The sequence below is a fragment of the Capsicum annuum genome, chromosome 6 (assembly GCF_002878395.1).
Source record: "Capsicum annuum cultivar UCD-10X-F1 chromosome 6, UCD10Xv1.1, whole genome shotgun sequence".
Taxonomy (NCBI): Eukaryota; Viridiplantae; Streptophyta; class Magnoliopsida; order Solanales; family Solanaceae; genus Capsicum; species Capsicum annuum.
In genome coordinates this window covers 108,086,839-108,103,846 of record NC_061116.1, presented here as the reverse complement: position 1 = coordinate 108,103,846, position 17,008 = coordinate 108,086,839, and the positions used below count along the sequence as shown (strand labels likewise).

Below are 17,008 nucleotides of genomic sequence, written 5' to 3'. Positions count from 1 at the left end.
TTATTTGAACTATTATAGATATTGGGCAGTGTTAGTCAGTTGTTTGTCTAGTTATCGATCATTGGTTATAGACATGTTTTGAATTTTCTTAAGTTGTTGCATGTTGTCTTGTTATACGTTTGAAATTTATGTAACCTTGGAAGATGATATATTTTGTTTGGTTAGGTACAGAGGGTGATATCCATTCCACATAGGACTTTAGATACCCATCACACCCAGGCCCTGGTTTGGGTTGCGATAAAGATAGTATCAGAGCCCAGGTTTGGTATTATTGGGTGTCCAATAAAGTCGAGTCAAATAGAGTTTCATTTGTGGGTGTGTAGAGTGCCACACTTATAAAGGATAGGCTACAAGGCACTTTGGAATATTTCCCTTTCTTGTTTTTCTACTTCAAGCTATAGAGTCTAAGGTCTTGAATCTCTTCTAATTTTTGTGTATTTGCTTTTTAGATTATGCCTCCTAGAAGATCTGATACCCGTGGTAACTCTTTTGTCCTTTCTGAGGACAATGTGGATGTAGCTCGTTTAACTCTTGGAGTTCAAACCCGATATAGGGTTGCTGCTTCTGATTGCCTTAATGGATTCATCGATTCCCTCTATCCCTCTTCAGGCACCTCGAGCTAATGTGTCTAATGCTGAGTTTTACCAGTTAATTCATTTACTTACCCAGTTGGTGGCATCCCAGACTAAGCGTGTTGCTTCTATTGCTCTATAATCTGAGGCCACTAGGGTTGGCTAATTTATGAGATTGAGTCCTCCTATTTTTAGTAGTTCTAAAGTTACGAAAGATGCTCAAAACTTTATTGATGAAATGGAAAAGATCTTCTGTATGATGCATGATACTGATGTGAAGGGTGTAAAGTTTGTTGCTTATTAGTTCAAGGATATAACATAACAATGGTATAAGGATTTGGACCTATCTAAAGAAGATGATGTTGAGTCTACTTTGTGGGATGATTTTTCTAGTACTTCCTTAGCCACTTATTTCCCCAGGAGTTCAGAAAGGTAAAGGCTAAGGAATTTGTGAATCTAAATCAAGGAAGGATGTCAGTAAAGGAGTATGCCTTGAAGTTTCATTAGTTTTTGCATTATGCTCTTGAATTGGTGTCTAGCATGAGGGCTATAATGATAAAGTTTGCTTTTAGGTTGTCTCATGAGTTGATCTTAGAGGGCAAAGCTGCCTTTTTGAATGAGGATATAGACATCTCAAGACTTGTGGTGTATATACAACAAGTGGAGAAGAAAATAAGAAGCAAATAGAGATGAGTGAAAGGTAAAGTAAGAAGTTTTACTATTTAAATCAGGATAGAGGTCAGTAGTAGAGTGGTAGAGATTGTGGAAAGTGATCTAAGAAGAAGTGGGCCAATTTTAGTTCCAACTTTATGGATAGTGCTTTTTATCCAAAGACATCGGGTGACCATCGTTCTCAGAATTATAGTAGGTTTAGAGCACTAAGAGCCCAGTCATAAGCTAGTGCTCATTAAGCTCTATCATAACCTCTTTTAAGATTTTATGGTCAGGTGCATCATGGTTTTTATGAGAAAGAAAGGAAAATATGCTTTAAATATGCTTAAACTGGCCATCTATAGAGTGATTGTCCATCTAACATTTCTTTTGGGGCAAAAAAGATTGCTATTACCACTTTATCTGCTCCAGGCGCTGACACTGGTCGAAACTATCTATATGCTCTTACCACTTGCCAGGATTCTGAGACATCCCTCGATGTTGTTACTAGTACGCTTAAACTCTTTTCTCATGATGTATATTATCTACTTGATTCTAGGTCTACTCTCTCTTATATGACCTCTTATGTGGCAATCTATTTTGGTTTTGATCCTAAGTGTATTTCATACCCCTTTTTGGTATCCACCTTGGTAGGTAGCTCTATTGTGAGTAGAAGGTCTTGTAGGGGTTATGCGATGTTAGTTCATGGTATGGAGACCTTGGTGGATCTGATAGAGTTGGACATATTAGACGTTGATATGATTTTGGGGATGGATTGGCTGCATTCATGCTATGTGTCTCTTTATTATCAGACCTGAAGGGTGTGTTTCCATTTCCCAAATTAGCTAATAATCGAATAGGAAGGTAGTTCCCTAGTACCTAAGGAAAGGTTCATCTCGTATATTAGAGCCTAGAAATTGGTTTCCAAAGGGTGCCTCTATTGCTTAGTGCATGTTAATGGTTTTAGATTTAAAGATCCTTCTTTGCAGACTGTCTTTGTGGTCTGTGAATTCTCTAAGGTATTCCCTGATGATCTTTCTGGTGTACCTCTCGATAGGGATATTGATTTTGGGATAGATCTTCTTTTGTACACTCATCTTATTTCTATCACTTCTTATTGGATGGCTCCGACTGAGTTGAAGGAACTTAAAGAGTAGCTAAAAGATCTTCTTAACAAGGGTTTTATCCCCCCTAGTATGTCTCTGTGGGGTACTATCATGCTTTTTGTGCGTAATAAGGATGGTTCCCTTCGGATGTGTATTGATTACCATCAATTGAATAAAATAACTTTGGAGAATAAGCATCCAATTTCAAGGATTGATGATCTCTTTGATCAGCTTCAGGGTGCTAAGTTGTTTTCCAAGATTGATCTTCGATCAAGGTACCATTAGTTGAAGATTAGGAATGCGTATATCCCTAAGACTATTTTTCAAACTTGGTACGGCATTTTAAGTTCTTGGTAAGGTCTTTTGGTTTGACCAATCCTCGACTTTTGTTATGGATCTTATGAATTGGATTTTCTATTAATTCTTGGACTCATTTTTTATTTTCTTTATAAAAAATACTTTGATATATTCCAAGAGTGAGGGGGATTATGCTGATCACCTTCGCTTTGTGTTGCAGACCCTAAAGAATTAGTGTTTGTATTCAAAGCTTTCTAAGTATGAGTTCTGGTTAAATATTGTGACTTATTTGGGTTATGTTGTTTCTAATGAAGGGATCATGGTGGATCCATAAAAGTTTATAGTGGTTAAGAAGTGTCCTAAACCTACGACTCCATCTGATATTCGGAGCTTCTTGGGTTTAGCCAGCTATATAGAAGGTTTGTGGAAAGTTTCTCCTCTATTGCGGCCCCGTTGACTAAGTTAACTCAGAAGAAGATGAAATTCTTGTGGTCTGATGTTTGTGAGGGTAGTTTTGAGAAGTTAAAGGATAAGTTAACTTTGACTCTTCTTGACTCTACCCGATGGAACTAATGGTTTTGTTGTCTACTGTAATGTATCTCAGGTAGGGCTGGGTTGTGTGCTGATGCAGCATGGCAAGGTGGTTGCTTATGCTTCTACACAGTTGAAAGTTTATGAGAAGACTTATTCGACCTATAATTTGGAATTTTTAGTTGTGGTGTTTGCATTAAAGATCTAGCGGCATTATTTGTATAGGGTCTATGCTGATCTTTATTCTGATCATAAGAGCCTGCAATACATGTTCACCTAGAAAGAATTGAATCTCAGGCAAAGGATGTGGCTTCTGTTTCTAAAGAACTACATGAGTCTCTAATATCATCCAGGTAAAGATAACATCGTTGTTGTTGCTCTTAGCAGGTTGTCCATGAGAAGCTTGTCTTACGTGGATGAGGAGAAATGGGATTTAGTGAAGGATATTCACCATTTGGCTAATCTAGGCGTCCGTCTCTTGGATTCCAAGGATGGTGGTGTAATTGTTCAAGAGGTCGCAAAGTTATCTCTTTGTGCTAAAGTAATGGAGAAACAAGTGTTGGATCTTATTCTGATGCAAATCAAGAATAATGTAAGTAGGCATAAAGTAATAGTTTTTGAGATTGGTTGTGATGGTATCTTGAGGTACCAAGGTTGACTGTGTGTTCTCGATGTTGATGGGTTGTGAGAAAGAATTTTGGCTGAAGCTCATCAGTCGCATTATACTATTAATCCTAGTTCGACAAAAATGTTTTATAATATCAAGGAAATTTATTGGTCGAATAATATGAAGTGGGATGTGGCCAATTTTATGGCTAAGTGCATAGTGTGTCAACAACTAAAGATAGAGCACTTGAGGCCCGATGGGTTGATTCAAGAGATTGAACTACGGGTGTGGAAATAGGAGATAATTAATATGGACTTTGTTATCGGTCTTTCATGATCTTGCCAGCAATTTGATTTGATTTAGATCATTGTGGATAGGATGACTAACTCTGCTCACTTTTTGCCAGTGAGGACTAATTTCTCTTCTAAGGATTAAGCCAAGTTATTCATTGAAGAGATCGTGAAGTTGCATGGTACTCTGGTTTCCATCATATCTAATCAGGATACTCAGTTCTCATCTCACTTTTAGTGGTCATTCCAGCGAGGTTTGGGGACTAAGGTACTCCTTAGTATCGCTTTCCATCCATAGACGAAAGGGCAAGTAGAAAGGATAATTCAGGTCTTGGAAGATATGCTTCGAGTTTGTGTATTTGATTTTAGGGGTGGTTGGGTTGACCACCTTCCTCTCATAGAATTTGCCTACAATAACAGTTATCACTCTAGCATTAGTATGGCTTCATTTGAGGCCTTATATGGTAGGAGGTGTAGGTCTCCTATTGGGTGGTTTGAGGCTGGTGAAAATAAGTTGTTTGTCCTTGATTTGGTTTACCAAGCTATGGATAAAGTGAAGGTGATTCGGGATAGACTTAAGGCTGCCCAAAATTGACAAAAGTCCTATGTGGATGTGAGGTAAAGGGAGTTGAAGTTAATTGTTGGTGATTGGGTATTTTTGAATGTGTCCCCATGAAGGGAGTGATGCGGTTTAGTAAGAAGGGGAAGCTCAATCCCCATTATGTTGGTCTATATGTGGTTTTTAAGAGGGTTGGTAATATCGCATATGAATTAGAGTTTCCCTCTAGTTTGAGCTCCATTAATTTGTTGTTTCACGTTTTGATGTTAAGAAAATGTTGGGTGATCCTTTGATGGTTATTTCTTTGGAGGAGGTGGGTATTTTGGATTCTTGTCTTACGAGGAAGTCCCAATTGAGATTTTGGATCAGCAAGTTCGTCGGATGCGGATCAAGGATGTGGCATCGGTAAAGGTCCTTTGGAGGAACCAAAAGGTTGAGGAAGCTACATAGGAAGCCGAGGAGGACCTGAAATCCAAGTACCCGTTGTTGTTTCTCATTCCGAATAATTATGCTTGAGGTATGTGTATACCTTGACATATTTTTTTTCTAACTTTGCTAAGGAAAATAGTTATTTCCTTGGCATCTTTATTTGTCTTTGTTAAAGGTAAAAGTAGTGGTATGTGGAGTCATATCGTGCTAATAAATGGTTTCTCCTACCATTTGAGGATGAACTATCCTAAGGAGGGAGATGTAATGCCTCAGGTTTTTGGTTCTCAAAAAAATTTCTGAGTTCTAAGCTTACTTCCATGGTAGGGACTCATCTAATGAGTCGTAATGTGTCTTGACGGGTCCTATGGACCCAATCATAGCCAAATTAGAAATTAAGTGGCTAAGCTTTGCTCTGAGTACGAGTGGATCACTATAAGCCATAAGGAGTTGTTCTGAGTCATTGGGTGCAAATCATAGGATGTCGAGTGTTTAGCCAATTGGGTTCTGTGTTGACTACGACTAGAACCTATGAGTCGTAGGGTCTCATTGTGAGTGGCACTAGTTGAGTCATAGGGTCAACAGTCTGGGGGTGGGGTTCCTAGAGACTTTCTTGGTTACGACTCATAGTGATGAGTCATTAGGAGTGGCTATGAATCAACGGTTGCCCCATAGTCAATGGCAACACTTTTTTAGCTTTTAAGTTAAGGCATTCTAGACATTTCCCCTCTTACCCAAATTGAACCCCATCTTATAACCCCTTTAGGGTGTCATTAGAACTCAGAAACAAATCTAAATAACTTCTCAAACACTCCAAAAGGCTCTCTAAATTCTCTCAAGGAAGTCAAGATAGGGTTTCATCAAGTTGGTCATCTAAGGATCGATTTCTCTCTAAATTTCGTTGTATTTAAGGTATGCTACCCTTCCCTCGTTGTTAATTTATAAAAGCACATGTTTTTAAAGTATTGTTCATGAGATATTCATGTTGGTTTTATAACAATAGTTAAGGTTTTGAATACTTGTTGTTGAACAATGTTTTCCCATGGTTTACATATGATTTTCATGCTTTAATTATGGTTTTGAACTTTTGGGTTCATGGGTATAGTGAATGAACTAGGGAATTATGATTTTCCCAAACTTGTGACTTTTGACGTGTTTATGACCCCAACCCCAAAATGCGAAATTGGTTTTTAATTACAAAAAAGGTTGGAATTTGTAAACTGAACCAAGGTGGTTGTGAATTTCCCCAAGTGATTTAATTGTTTTGGTATGTTGTTGTTACATTGCAAGTGTAGTTGGTATGACGATACCAACAATGTATGTCGAAATGTGTATTGTGGTTCAATAAATGGAATTATGTGGTAAATATTTTAATTGGGCTTTAATGGGGGTCGTGTAATCGAGTCGTGAATGTAGAGGTCCGAGTGACCGATAGTGAAAATCCCGTTTATCGATGCAGAGGTCAAAGTGACCAAGGAGGTTCGAGTCCCTCTCATTATTTTTACGTGATTAGGGAGGTTTGAGTTCCCCCTAAATCATCACATGATCGGGTTCTTAAGTCACCTTAGTATATGACATGCATATATATATGAGATTATTCTCTGGTTCATACGACTACACGCACTGAGACTTGACCAGAGGGTGAGAGCTGGGGCCCATATAACTGATGGGTACATGTGATGACGGTTGAGCTACACAATCCAGGCTAAAGTTTTAAAGAGCATGTTAAGCCTTGTTCCCTATCTCGACATGTAATATATATATATATATATATATATATATATATATGTATATATATATGTATATGTATTTGATTATGTGTATTGGTTTTAAATGATTTTGAATTATTGACCATGTCATTATGCTCACCTTATCCTTCAATTTCATGCTTGCACTTCAACTGCTAACCGTCTCCGGACGTTGTATCCTCATGCGATACTGGAATTGGTCATACTTTTATTTCTCTTGTTCAGTGATAAGGATTTGAGATCAACTCGTGAGTTGACATCAAAGTGGTGAGCTTCCAGATATTGGAAGTATATATTTCATGTTTTGGTCTCTTATGTCTTAGACTATTTAGACTCATTTTTTGCTATATTCAAGGGCATGTCCTGTCACTTAATTTATATTCAATTTTGGTTCTTTATTTAGAAGGCATTGTTTGGACTACTGTGGATATTTGGCAGTGTTGGTCAGTTGTTTGGCTGGTACCAGTTGTCGGTTATAGACATGTTTTGAATTTCCTTATGTTGTCGTATGTTGTCTTGTTATATATTTGGAATTCATCCGACCTTGGGAGATTATGTGTTTGATATGGCTAGGTGAAGGGGATGATCTCCAATTCATGTGGAACTTGAGATATCCGTCACAGCCAGGTCCTAGTTTAAGTCGTGACATATAATGAAACCATACTATATTATTACATTATGAAAACGTAAGTACCATCATCTAGAAGAATGTCTGAGGCTGTAAATTGACCTTCGAAATGGACATACTTTATTTTCTCTGTTTTTTTCACTAAATCAATAGGTTGTTTAATAGATTTCTTCTTCTAGTTCTCCATTGAGAAATGTAGTTTTCACATTCATTTGATGCAATTCAAGATCCAACATAGACACTACAGACATAATTACTCTTATTGAAGTAAAGCATACAACAAGTGAAAATATTTCTTCATAATCAATTCATTCCTATTGTGTGTACCCCATAGATATTAGGTGAGCTTTAAATCTTTCAATACTACCATCTGCCTTACGCTCAATTTTGAGAATCTACTTATTTTCAATAAATTTTCAACCTCTAGGTAGATCAATCAATTCCCAAACATGATTAGATTTCATTGACTCCATCTCCTCCTCAATTACTTTTAACCATTTTTCTTTAGTGGGGCATGTAAGAGCCTCATTTATATTTCTTGGCTCTTTATCATATAGAGTAACTATAAATGTTTTCCCTTCGATCTCAAATTGACGTTGAGAAATTTGTGGATGACTTGTTCGCCAAGTTTGAGATTGAAAAATTGATTTATCAATTAATAAGTCACTCTCACTCGAACCATCAATATCACTAGAATTTGTGGAAATAAGAACCCATTATCATCATCATGACTCTCACTAAAATTCATTGGAGTGTCAGTAATGAAAGCGGTCTGACTGATGTTTTATAAAGAGTTAAAGTCTTAACCTATCTCGCCCTCTTGGAAAAATCATTTTATATGAATGTAGCATCACGTGACTCAATTTCAATTATTGTTCCATTATCTTGTTCACCTATGAATACATAACCCTTGGATTCTTTAGAGTATCTTACAAAGATACACTTCTTTCTCCTAGAACTTAATTTTTTATATTAGAAAGAAGGGTTATGAATAAAAGCAGCACAACAGTAATTCCTAAAAATTTTCAAATTGTACTCTCGTTTAGTCAATGACTCATACAACGTAGTTGTAATTTTTTTAGAAAGGACACAATTAAGTACAAAAAAGAGCAGTGAGCAATGCATCACCCCAATAGGTTATTGGCAATTTTTCTAGCACCATCATTGACCTAACTATTTCTAACAAGGTTCGATTTTATCATTCTGCGACACCATTTTATTGTGGAGTGTAAGAAGTAGTTAATTGTCTTTGAATTTTTTTTTCATCACATAATCATTTGAACTCATCAGAAAAACACTCTCTTCCTCGATTGGTGCTTAGAACTTTAATTTTTTTATCCAATTGATTGTCAACTAACTTCATAAACTTACTGAAGCAACTCAAAACTTCAAATTTGTGAGAAATCAAATATACATAATCAAATCGAGTAAAATCATCAATAAAAGTGATGAAGTAAATAGCATTATGTCTTTCCCTTACATTCATTGGACCCCAGATTGCATAATGAATTAATTGCAATGGAATATCAGCTCATGTGCCTTTATAAAATGGTTTTCTAATAGTTTTTTGACTAGGCAAGATTTACAAGTAGATAAATCTATTTTATCTATTGTTTCAAGCAAATCTTCTTTAGCTAAGTGATTCATTCTGTGTTGACTAATACGGCCAAGCCTAGAATGCCATATGTTTACATCATCCTCACAATTTGAAGTTGATGTAAATAAGGAAAAACTAATATTATTGGGACTTTTGACAATATTCAATATAAAAACTGATCATAAAAATAATCAATTCTATATTTTGTCTTGATCAAATTCAAAGTCATACCATATTCATGAAAGAAAAAAAAATAAACTCTAACTTAATTAACATTCTGACAGAGACTAGATTTTGACATATTATTGAGATAAATTGTACATCATATAGATATAGAGTTTGGTCATCATGCATTTCAAGTTTGTAGGTACCAATCCCTTTGACTTCCTCTCTGGAGTTATTTCCTATATACACCCATTTGGATACTTTAGGGATTTATCAAAAATCTACGAAAGCATCTCTTTTCATTGTTATATGCTCAGTGGTTGCCGAGTCTACAATTTACATAGGAAGTGATTTAGTTAAAAAGAAGAACAAGAAATATTTATATCACTATATAAATTATTAATAAGGTCGTGTACCTATTTAGGCTCAGGGCAATCACGAGTAAAGTGTCCTTTGTTTTCACAACTATAGTATTTGAGCTTAGCCATGTTCACCTTTGTCTTTTTCTTTGAAGCAGAAATATTTTTCTCTCCTTGTTGATTATTCTTAGGCTTTTTTTAGGATTTTTCTTTCCCCCTCTTTTGAAAAAAGTCACCACGTTTGTGTTTATTATCATGTCCACATTTTAAATTTGAACTAGTCAAATACGCACTTATAGCGACATAGTCTACTCTGAGAGGCTCTTCTCAAGGTCCAAATGATGCTTAGCATCTTTCATAGTATTGATTCTAACATGGTGGGTTAAGTGTATTTTATATTTTTTTAGTTTTGAGGTAGGGAGCGAATCACAACTTAGAGTTGTTGCTCTTTTGTCAACACATGAATGACATCTTTTAGTTCATTCACCGTGTTTGACATATAGCAAAGATGCTTTCGTATAATATGATCAGTGCATTTCTTATAAGTATCAAAGTTAATAGTAAGATTCCTTTACTTAGCAACTGAAATATGATCAAAAAAATTTTTAATGCAGACCATATGTCCTTAGCGTCATCATACATTAATTCTCTCATAATATCATTGTCCATGCTATTCAGAAACGTTATGCGAGCAAAAATAGAATTTTCCAAGCTTGATATTTATCAAGGTCTTACACTTGTTAGGGAGTATCACCATTTTCAGTAAGCGTCATAGACACGTTAAGAGTTTCAAGATCCTCTTGCTCTTCCAAGATATATTAGATTTTCATGTTCCATATTTCATAGTTATAACTATTAAATTTATCAGCTTTATTATGCTCAGCGATAATGTTCTTTTGCAGTTGACATACTGATTTAAACATTTATAAAGTATAATGGAAAAATTACTCTCATTATTTTAGACTAAATTCATATACATAATAATTCTTAACATAATCAGTTATGTCAATATTTATTTCAAATCAGGTTCTGATTCAAAAGTTCACTAAGTTCTCTATCAACATTCGAATTCTAACATACATAAATCTAACACAATCAATCATCTAAGAAGAAAATATTTATATCTCATAAATTCAAGATTAAACAAGCATAAATTCAACAACAGATATAGAACACTCAAGCAAAAATATAATAGCATAAAATAATAAATTTAAATTCATATAAGACATGTCGCATATAAACAATCATTATAACAAAATAAATTTATATTATCATGATAGCATTTTAATGTGAACGAGAAAAGATAAAATAAGATTTATTTGTAAGTCATAGGCAAGTAATTTTAAGACCCCGAAAAATCCTAAGCTTGATTCAGTCTTGTAAAAGCTAGAAAGGGGTTCCAGACTTAGAAAATTCATCTAAGTGTTCATACTTAGAGTTATTTTAATCTTCATAAGTTGACGATTCTTTTTCACGACCCTTATGACCTTTAAATATCAATTTTTAAGTTAATTCATGATCAGGAATATCATCAGGTGTTCTCGAACAAGTTTTAGATTTTTTGGACTTTGTTTAAGGCACATTTGGAAGTCCAAACCAATGGATTGACGCGATCTCGATGCATCGCCCATCACATCAATGAGTATTTTTTCCCAACTCTCAGTGTAAATTTCAGTGAGCCGATGCGGACTCGACGCGGTGTGTCAGCCATAGCGCCGACCCCATCGACATGATGCGTTGGTCTGCGTATCACTGGTCATGTTTTCAGTAATTAAAATAGCGTCCAGAGGGGTATTTGGGACATTTTCTCATTTCAAATTATCTTCTAAAACACAAAATTCAGCCCTCACAAAGCAAATAACACTCTTTTCTCTCAAAATTATTCAAGAACAAACCCTAGGGCTATCAACCCAAGATTCAAATCCCAAGGATTGCACCACCAATCTTCAAGAATTCAGGCATTGAGGTATGTCAAGTGTTCATCCAAGGGTTTTCTTCCACCTTGGAGTTCAAGAAATCCTTTTACAACAAGTTCATGAGTTTGATGAATTTCAAGGTTGGGTTTGAATGTGATCATGATTTCCATGTTAATGGAGTTCCTAATCCATGATTAGTTGCAAGATTTATATGAAATTGTTTATTATATGTGCTTGTATCAAGAGAATTCATGTTAAAACCTCTGAATTATGAATTTGGTATTTGAAATTATAATGCCCCCATGTTGTTTAGTATTATATGCATATAGTATGCCCTCCAAGTGTTGGTGGATTGTTCATGTGAGTTGAATAGTTAAGTCGTATCAAATTAGTTGTATACAAGCTCATGTTATGCAAGTGTTTGTCAAAATGCTTCAATGAATGAACGATGATCAAGTAATTAGTTATCATGTGTCAAGATTGTGCTATGTCTTATAGTCTATGCTATCATGTCCTGGAGGTATTTAATTCTTGAAAATCTATCTAATCACCTAGAGCTATAGTAGCTACAGAATAGACTCGATAGTATCATGATCAGTAGTTTAGTAATCAGTTCAAAACCCAGTAGAGTTCAGTTAGTTAGCAGAATTTAGTAGTATTCCATCAGTTCGCAGAATCCAGAGAACTCAGTTCAGTGTTGTCAAATAGTATGAATCAGTAATAGATCAGTCCAGCCTAGCACAGTTTAGAATTCAGTCCAGTGTCTATTCAGTTGGGAGTAGGATTCAGCATCGAGTAAACCCAAGGATGTGGACTCACCTGCCAGTGGAGGGTGTGATTCTTAGAAGTAGTCCTTGTGTTCCAGAACAACGTAGCTAGTGTAGGTTGAGACATCAACCTGCCAGTTGAAGGTTGATAAGGTATCCAACCTGCCAATTAAGGGTACCACCATTCTCAATCAGAGCACCTGCGAAATAAGGGTGATTTAGCTTATCTTTAGCTGTGGCACGGTACTGACACCCTTCCAACTGAGGTTACAGGTTGGACCCCAATTTATTCCAAAAGGGGCATGTCGGTTAGATGATTACCTTCCACAGTCTCAATTTTAGTCTTCAGAATAGAACTCAATTTAGTTCTACAGAAATTAGGACTGTCAAACATAGTCACTCAGTTCAGTACGAAACTCAGAATAGTTTGACAAAATCAGGGCTGTCAGATACAGTCACTCAATTAATAGTAATATAATATCAATAAACTCAGATATCAGTAAACAAGTTATTTTGAATGCAATATCCAGTGTTACCATAACCTCAGTTATAGTTTACGTATTTTATGCATGTTCTCTCATTCAAATATACTCATGTTATTTAGTTAGTATCGTTCATGCATGTGAACCCATGCATCTCAACCTACCTCACTTAGCATACCAGTACATTCAAAGTATTCACACATACCTTTCTTTTGTGCTATGATATATTATATCATAGGTTTAGGCGCACGGGCTCCCGATCATACTTAGCAGCCCGATCCATTAGCAGCAGACTAGTGGTGAGTTCTTATTATTCGAGGATAGATTTATTATTCCAGTATTTTAGTACTCAGCTTATTTCAGTAGCCGGAGTTAGTTGGGGACTTGTCCCATCAACTTCTTATTCATACAGTAGACGCTTTTCAGACACAGAGTATTTATAGACATATGTTCAGTTTTGGTATTGATGTACCTTACTCAGTATTTATTTATAGCTTTGAACCTTATGGCAAGTTTCCGCCTAATTTTCACATAATTACAGTATTGTTATACAGTTAATACAGCAGGTACCAATCATGGGTTAGCTTGTGGTCTTTTTGGATTATGAGCACTGTGTAGTGCCCAGGGTACAGACTCGGGGCCTTACAAAATTCGGTATCAGAGCCTAAGGTTCAACAGAGTCCTAAGAAGTCTAAAAACCACATCTAGTAGAGTCTTGTGCATGGGTGTGTAGCGCGCCACTCTTATGGGCAAGAGCCTATTAGATGTTTCAGGAAAAGTTTCCCTTCTTTCAGTAATCATGTCATTTGGGTAAGTATAAGCTCAAATTAAACTCTCTATCTAATCTAAGTTTCTCTTCTATTTCCAGAATATGCCTCCAAATAGGACTAAGGAAAAAGGAACAGGAGACCAGCCAGCTAGATTCCCTGGATGTTCATGACTCCCATGCTAAATTCAGAGCATCTTTCACCTCCCTAGCTCATTCTGTGGCAGCCCAGAATGAACGCTCATCCGCCATTCTAGCCAGCCCAGTGGCCAATACTGCTGCAGCCAGGATTTAGGACTTCATCCGAATGAACCCTCTATCTTTTACTGGGTCTAATTCAAATGAAAACCCTCAGAAATTTCTTGATCAGGTGCAAGAAGTTATAGATTTTATGGGGGCGACTGATATTGAGTGTGCTGAGTTGGCCACATATCAATTGCAAGATGTGGCTCACTCATGTTTTAAATAGTGGAAAGCAGAAAGGGCCACAGATGCAAGGCCCATGAGTGGGAGGAGTTTGCCACTATTTTTTTGGATAGGTCCTTCCCATTGGAGTTGAGAGAGGCAAAGGTTCTAAAATTTATTAATTTGAAGCAGGGTAACATGTCAGTGAAAGAGTATTCTCTCAATTTTACTCAATTATATAGATACACTCCTCATGTGGTGGTAAATAGAGGGTCTAGGATGAGTAAGTTTGTGTCTGGGGTTTCTAGAAGTATGATCAAAGAGTGTAGAACAGTAATGCTAATTAAAAATATGGACATATCTAGGCTCATGATCCATGCTCAGCAGATAGAGAAGGCTAAGAATAGAGAAAAAGAGAGGGAGAACAAAAGAGCGAGAATAGGCAATTTTAACTTCGCTCATCCTAGGTCAGAGGGTGGGAATCGTTCTTAGTTCTACTTGAAATCTTCAGTTCCATCTCCATCTTCAGCCAGTGCTCCAGTGCCAAAATTTAGAGACGGCAATAGAGACAAGGCGCCAGGCCCTAAGCCTCAGGGTAGTGTCAGCAGAACCCGAACCAATTTTTTTTACCAGAAAAGTGGTAGAAACCACCAGGGTATCGGCAGGGATGGTAGTGATGTGTGTTTCGAGTGTGGCAAACCAGGTCACAGAGTTAGAGATTGTCCCCATTAAGGTTCCCAGGGTAAGCATAACCGTCCCTCAGCTCAGTTTGATTGCCTGAATCAGTAGGGTGTCACTTCTAATGCTACCAGTGGGCATCACCCAAATAGACTTTATGTCCTTCAGTCTCGACGGGATCAAAAAAGTTCTCCTAATGTGGTCACTGGTATGTTACAAGTTTATTATTTACATGTTTATGTTTTGCTAGATCCAAGAGCTTTCTTATCCTTTGTAACTCTAAATATAGCTGTCGACTTTGGAGTTAGTCCCGAAAACCTAGCAGAGCCTTTCTCAGTATCTACCTCAGTAGGTAAATCCATCATAGCCCAATGGGTATACAAGAACTATCCGATTATGGTATCTTAGAGAGTTACTTCAGCAAACTTAGTAAAATTAGAGATGAAAAATTTTGATGTCATTCTTCGCATGAATTGGCTTTATTCATGCTATGCCTCAGTTGATTACAGAAATAGAATTGTTCAATTTTAGTTTTTGATTGAGCCCGTCCTAGAGTGGAGGGGTAGTACTTCAGCACTTAGAGGTCAACTTGTTTCCTACCTTAGGGCAAGGAAAATGATATCTAAGAGATGTGTCAACTATCTCATTTGAGTCCAAGACTCTAGTTCAGAAACCCCTAATCTTGAATCAGTGTTAGTAGCATATGAATTCCCCGATGTATTTCCCGAAGATCGTCCCAGAGTTCCTTCTGAAAGAAAAGTTGACTTCAGAATAGACCTTCTTCTAGATCTCAACCTATCTCTATTCCTCCATACAAAATGGCTCTAGCAGAACTCAAGGAATTAAAAGAACAGTTAAAAGATCTCCTAGATAAGGGATTCATCAGACCTAGTGTGTCCCCGTGGGGTGCACCAGTTTTATTCGTGTATAAGAAAGACGGTTATCTCAGAATGTGTATAGACTATCATCAGCTAAATAAAGTCATGGTCAAGAACAAGTATCAACTTTCTAGAATTGATGACTTGTTTGACCAACTTCAGGGTGCCAGTTACTTTTCTAAGATAGACCTTAGATCAGGCTATCATCAGCTCAGAGTTAGAGAATGTGACATTCCAAAAATAGCTTTCAAAACTCGGTATGGTCACTTTGAATTGTTAGTCATGTCATTTGGTCTTACTAATACCCTAGTAGCTTTTATGGACTTGATGAACCATGTGTTCAAGCAGTACTTGGACATATTTATCATAGTCTTCATAGATGACATCCTTGTCTACTCCCACAGTGAGCATGATCATGCAGACCATCTTAGAATACTATTACAGACTCTCAAAAACCATCAGCTATTCGCCAAATTTAGTAAGTGCAGATTTTAGCTAAGGTCAGTATCCTTCCTCGGCCATATCATTTCTGGTGATGGCATTAGAGTTGATCCCCAAAAGATTGAAGTAGTGAGAAACTGACCCAGACCTATCTCTCCATCAGATATTCAGAGTTTTTTAGGTTTGGCTGGCTATTACCTACGGTTTGTTGAGGGATTTTCATCTATTTCATCCCATTTGTCTAGATTGACTCAAAAGAAGGTCAAATTTTAGTGGTCAGATTCTTATGAGAAGAGTTTCTAGGAGTTGAAGGCTCGAATATCTACAGCCCTAGTTTTAACTCTACCAGATAGTTCAGAAGACTTTGTTGTGTATTGTGATACTTCTAGAGTTAGTTTGGGGTGAGTTTTGATGCAAAGAGGTAAGGTCATAGCCTTTGCCTCTAGACAACTTAAGCCCTTTGAAAGAAATTATCCAACTCATGATCTTGAGTTAGCAGCATTAGTTTTTGCCTTAAATATTTTGAGGCACTATTTGTATGGAGTGCACATTAATGTGTTCACTGACCATAAGAGCCTGCAGTATGTGTTCTCTAACATGAGCATCCTATATCATCCGAGTAAAGCCAATGTAGTGGTTAATACTCTAAGTAGGATGTCTATGGTTGGTGTTGCTTATATGGACGATCGTAAGAAGAAGCTAACTTAGGAAGTTCTTCAATTTGCCCAACTAGGTGTTTACTTAGTCGATTCAGCAGAAGGTAGTGTGTGGGTGCAGAAAAGTTTAGAATCATCCCTAGTTTTTAAAGTGAAGAAAAAACAAGATAGGGATCCCAGTCTAGTTAAGTTAAAAGAATCAGTCAGAGATAAGAAGATAGAGGTTTTATCCCAATAGTGAGATGGTATTATACGTTTTCAAGGTCGCTTATGTATGTTAGGTGTAGATAACCTAAGACAAAGGATTCTTGCAAAATTGCATGGCGTGCATTACTCTATTCGTCCAGGGGCCACTAAGATGTACCGTGATTTATGGGAGATCTATTAGTGGAGAGAAATGAAGAGAGACATTATAGAGTTTGTAGCCAAGTGTTCAATATGTCAGCAGGTTAAGATCAAGCATCAGAGGCTTAGTGAGGCTAC

The 17,008-nt window shown here is 36.7% G+C and overlaps 1 pseudogene; it reads left to right on the top strand.

Annotated features, from left to right (window-relative positions):
* The first annotated feature begins 452 nt into the window (after positions 1 to 452).
* LOC124899510 overlaps positions 453 to 17,008 on the top strand; it is a 68,253-nt pseudogene continuing 51,697 nt past the window's right edge.